Here is a 5,939-nt window from a genome sequence, read left to right as displayed (position 1 = left end):
TTTTAAAAGAATTAATGAAGCCATGTTTCTCATACAACATGGGAAGAGAATTCATGGTGGTTTTAGAACCAAAAAGTAACAGAAGAGAGGTGGTCAAATTAATTTTCTCTCCCTTTGCCTAGGATACCACATACAAGACAACAATTAGAGTAATTTGCAAACACAACTGTGAGCAATTCTGGATGTATTTAAAAAATAATTGTTTGAGACTGTGAAATGAAGCACCAATATTTTATGCACATCAATGAAAAAAGAAACCAATGTGATAAAAGTGTTGATTTCTTTCCTCTTTATACCGCAGTCAGTTTCAACATTCTGTTTTCCAGAAATCTTATTAATAAACTAAAGAAAGGAAATACTTTTCAGTGGAAATTCCCTTACAATGGATACCATAATACAATTTGGAATTATCATGGTCATGATAGGTATCCTGGTCAGAAAGGTAATCAGACAATCTTTATCCATGATAACTAACAGCTAGATTATGGCTATTATTGAGTGTGTGTGTGGGGGGGGGGGATTTACTTGGTTATTAAATCACTCTTTTTTTTTAACAGCAGAAATAAGCCAATAAGCATCTCCAGTGATAGAAACTGGCCATTTAAGGAAAATACCACCTCTTCCAATTAACATCAAGATACAGAGAAAGAAACAACCAATCCAATTGTTCCTCTAATTACAGGTACATCCCATAACAATGATTTAAAAGGCTGAATGGAACAGACCTTCTAGGCCACTTTTGGTGACTGGACTAGAGAAGACTTAAGCAGTTGCTTTGAACTCGCCATAACTATGAAGCCTTGGTTTGTCCTCCTTTTCTTCACCTTTCTGTTTCTTTCTGATCTGGGTAAGTCAATTGTGATGAAACTTTTATACTATCATTCATGTTGAAGCAGCAGGCACTTCAGAAATAAACATTTATTTAATCCAAATAGACCTACCAAACTAAACAAGAAATTGGATACTTTATTTTGCATGCTTTATTCAATACTCTAGGGTTGGCTTTATAAACTGCTTTAATCTACTATATTCTTGGAAGTTTTCTGTATATTTTTTCAAGACTGGGAACCAATACTCAAATGTTTTAACCAGAAAGTAAATAAATAACCAACTTCTTAAACATCATGTAAAGAATCTAAGATTCTAGTTAAAATATTGTCTGGAAAAATATATATTCTATTTTTTTATTTTTTAACAAGGAGTTCTTTTCTATAAGTGTTCTTCCTAAAACAATACTCTTTAGTGACTACACTTTTTCCTAGGAATTCAGATCTACAAACTTTGAAAAGGGTATGATTAGCTTCTCTTTCTCTTCCTTCTCCAGGGGAAGCAGACGTGATATTGCAATCGAGATCATGCATTAAAGCTAAAGGAACTTGCAGAAAAGGATCATGTAAATCCTCTGAAAAGAAGATAGGCCTTTGTCACGTCAATGAGCCTTGCTGCAAATCGTAAGATGCAGAAACTGAAATATTCGTAGCATTTATTTCATTTTCTCTCATAAAAATCAGACAATTTTTCCATGTTATGTCCATGCCAGTTCTCCTCATAAGCATGTACCTCTTTAGTGTCAAACTCATGTGGCTAAAACGAGTGGCTAAAATAAGCTCCACTTTCTTGGAGCAGCCCCCACAAAATCCTTGTAACAGAAGCATCTATCAAGCTACACTAAGCAAGCCTTTGTGTGTCTACCAGATGAGCATTGCCTTCCATGCAAATTTAAATCCAGTTGCATCAGACATTGAACTTGCGAAGGCCTCTTCAAGGTATATAACTTCACTGAATGAGTGGGTGCCTCTTTTACTGGGAAGTCACAAGTGTGGTTTGGGGCAACTCTCTTCCACCACCCACCGCCACCTTCGATTTTATTTACATGACATATAAATTCATTTTCCATCAAACAATGTGTGATCTGGGTACAATTGTTTTTAAGAAGTCATAATCAAAATATTTGCAATAGTATTCATCACAGTAACATTGATAATATAATAGCAATAATATTTAACATTATCTACTTTAACAACTGTCTATTTTAACATTTCCTCTTTATATGTCTCCCATTTCTAAATTGTTTCTGTCATCTAACCATTGATAAAATAAGTCTCATATCAAAAAATATTCAGTTTCTTAATAGTAAGTGTTCTGCACATTCTAATCTTTTCTTAATTATACTCTCATCTGTCGGGATCTCATCATTCCTCCATTGTTGTGTAAATACAATTCTGGCTGCAGTTAAAACACATAAAACCAAATATATAATCCTTTTATCTTATTTTTCTGGTTAAATGCCCAATAACAATAGCTCTAATTTCAAGTCCATATGCTGCTTTATCAATTTTTCCAACCAAGTATGTATTTTCATCCAATATATTTTAGTTTTTGGGCATATATTTTGGGCACATATGATAGCATGAATCAGGTTTTTGATTGCACTTCCAACATTTAGCAGATCTATCTTTATACATTTTTGACAGTTTTGCCAGTTTAAATTGCCATCTATAAAACATTATACACAAATGTTCTTTATATGCATTTGACATAGTCAATTTAACATTTCTATCCCATAGTTTCTGCCATTTATCTAATTCTATTGCATATCCAAAAATTTTATCCCAATCATTTTCATCTTTACCAGCTCACTTTCAAGTTTAATACTAAATAAATAACAATATATTTTCTTTATCAATTTCCCATCTGTTACAGTTAATATCTGGACAACTCTTAACAGGGTGACAATATGCCCAGGATTTTTAGACTTGGGACTAAATGTCCTTATACTCCCCATCATACTTTGCTTTTTGACTCGAGATGAATATCACTGAGAACCAAACAAACACACACACAGACAGTGACACTCACATGCATACAAACAGATATACAACGTACAACAATTTCTCACCCCATAAGTAATTGCCTCTTAAAGGAAACACTGTGGCAATGGTTTGAGTGTACTTGAAACATGATGAATAGAAAAGAAATCTGAAATATTTTCAGATATTGCTGGCATGATTTAATAGGAATTATACTATTAGAAAAGAAGAAAGCATTTGGAGGAAGAAGAAAAATGAAGAGGTTATGGACTTCCTTTCCATTAACACTGGAAGCAAAATGGTCTATGGAGACCCATAGATGCTTTGCCTCTTTACTACCCATATAAAACTATGAGTGGAATGGAGGGACAATGTGCCATAATATTTAACATGTGAACTTGAGGCTGCAGAAAAAAGAATAAGGTGACTTCAGAAACCAACCCTGATGGATTAGAAGTTTTTAGATCCATTCATAGAAACAATGTAAAAGATCCATTCATAGAAACAATGTATAATATTTTGTAGTTATATCTGTAGGGAACAAACAAAAAATAATTGAATGATTGCATTATATCAATATATTTTAAACTATTTCCAACCGTTTTTCCAACAGCTAAGAGAAAGTCTTCTGATCAACACATGGAAAACCCATTAATCTTCTACGTGAATGCCTGATGGAATCTGGATTATAGAAGCTTTTAAAAAAATGAGAAAAATCCTTGCTGCTTTGAATTTTTCAAACAATTATTCTTATTAAAATTATCTAGCTTTACAAATGACTATGTGTGCTCCTCTGTGTCTGAAAGTCATTGAAATACATTCTTGGAATATTGAACGTAGTTCAATTTATCTCAAAATCCCAATTGATTAATCTAATCAATGATAATCATGAAACACTCATGGTTTACACAATGACTCACAATTCCTTCTTGTGGATTTGAAGTTGCTGCTGAACAACACAATGACTTCAACTCTAAATGAACCAATAAACTGAGCCCTTCCTATCACTAATATATAGTATGTATTTCAAATGTTGAAACTTAAAAAATGGAACTAGAATTAATAACCAATAAATCTAGATTATTAAAATATATTAGGCTAGCAATCCAAAAGACTTTTCAATATAATTAATAATTTAGAGACTTTAAGCAACAGTTAGGCTAATAGCAATAGCATTTAGAATTGCATATCACTTCACATTGCTTCACATTGCTTTACAGACTTTAGAAAGTGTACAGAGAAGAGCAACAAATATGATTAGGGGACTGGAGGGTAAAACATAAATAACGGTTGCCGGAATTAGGTAGGTCTAGTTTGAGGAAAAGAAGGACTAGGGGTGAGATAATAGCAGTGTTCCAGCTATATCTCAAATTATTGTATTTTATTCCAATTTCATTTTAGACTGTATTTTATCCCATTCCATTTTAAATTGCTTTTATAAAATTTTAGTATTAATTTGTTTCTGGAACTCTGCGTTTTGATATGACCCAAGGGCTAATCAACAAATAAAGAAGTTAGCAGTGTTTCAGTATCTCAGGGGCTGCCACAAAGAAGAGGGAGTCAAGCTATTCTCCAGAGCACCTGAGGGTCAAACAAGAAATAATGGGTGGAAACTAATCAAGGAGAGAGGGAACTAGAACTAAGGAGAAATTTCCTGACAGTTAGAACAATTAATCAGTGGAACAACTTGCCTCCAGAAGTTGTGAATGCTCCAACATTGGAGGTTTTTAAGAAGATGTTGGGTAACCATTTGTCTCAAGTGGTGTAGGGTTTCCTGCCTAGGCAGGGGGTTGGACTAGAAGACCTCCAACGTGCCTTCCAACTCTGTTATTCTATTCAGCATACAGCCCTATGTAAGATGTTTACAGAGTCAGCATATTGCCCTCAACAATCTGGATCCTTGTTTTACCAACCTTAGAAGGATGGAAGTCTGAGTCAACCTTGAGCCACTGAGACTCGAACTGCCAAACTGCTCGCAGTCACTAATCAGCCAAAGTAGCCTGCCGATTGTGCTCTAACTACTGCTCCAACACAGCTCCAATATAGAAACCTTGGGCTATAAGGGTCAAGACTCTAAACTGATTATAGAACTAGTATACATTAAGTAGCTACCAGGACCCTAAAAGTTTCAGAAAAGGAAGATGAAACACTGATTGCAGAAGATGACTCTATGGGGGAAAGCTAAGAAAAGAACATGCAGAGAAAATAACAACTTTGGATGAATTAAAAAAGGAAACAGTATATATAAATTGGTGACAAAACATATCAGGAGAAATTGGAGGAACTGAGTATGTGCAGCCTGGAAGATGGAAGGCAAAGGGGGGACATTATTGAAACCTTTAAATAACTTAAGGGTGTGACTAAGGTTCCAGAAGATAGTATTCTCAATATTAATCAAAATAAGAAACACCGGGGGGGGGGGAATAACCTGAAACTGACAGGACGGAATTTCAAAGAAATGTTAGAAAATATCACTTCACAGAAAAGGAGGCAAGGTGACACAGGGGCTCTGTTGCCCAGAGATAGTCAACACTTCAGCAGTTTGAACCCATGGCACTGAATGGTGGAGTGAGTGCTCATCATTTGCCCCTAGCTCTTGCCCACATAGTAAAAATGAAACTAGATAAATAGGCACCACTCTGGTGGGAAAAGCTAGCAGTGTCCCGGATACAAGGCAAGGCCAGTAGAAGAAAATCTTGGATGGACTGATATCTCCTGACCCCTGCTAGACAGTTGGTGCATAGCTAGTTCGACCCCTGTAGTGCTCCATGTATACCTCACATGTGTGAATAAACAAAGTAGCAATCTTATGCTGCCAGAACTACTATGTAATTAAAACAACCTATGATTGTAGACTTCCCGGCTATGTATGGCATTTTCTAAAAAATACAACTTCACAGAAAAAAATAGTGGAAGCTTGGAATCAATTTCCAGTGGAGGTAGTGGGTCACTCATCATTTTAAATATGCTTGGGATGAAGACATGAGCATCCTCTGACAAACAATTAAAAACAAACAAACAAACAAATTAAAACAGCGTTCAAAAACTCCGTGGATCACTAGGTATTTTTCCGCCATCGGTTTTCTATGTTTCATCTGGTTAAATAGAAGGAAGGAAAAAAAGAGAGGT

At 35.1% G+C, this 5,939-nt stretch overlaps 1 long non-coding RNA gene across 1 annotated transcript; it reads left to right on the top strand.

The window, feature by feature from the left end:
* Positions 1 to 748: 748 nt before the first annotated feature.
* Positions 749 to 3,534, top strand: LOC148044916 (uncharacterized). The gene is made up of 3 exons (XR_015697136.1): positions 749 to 847; positions 1,325 to 1,451; positions 3,424 to 3,534. It is a non-coding gene; the product is annotated as an uncharacterized LOC148044916 (long non-coding RNA).
* Positions 3,535 to 5,939: the final 2,405 nt, after the last annotated feature.

The sequence above is a fragment of the Thamnophis sirtalis genome, unplaced genomic scaffold (genome assembly GCF_051295495.1).
Source record: "Thamnophis sirtalis isolate CommonGarterSnake01/CBP01778 unplaced genomic scaffold, rThaSir2_p1.2 scaffold_6, whole genome shotgun sequence".
NCBI lineage: Eukaryota > Metazoa > Chordata > Lepidosauria > Squamata > Natricidae > Thamnophis > Thamnophis sirtalis.
This window is presented reverse-complemented; position numbering and strand designations above follow the sequence as displayed.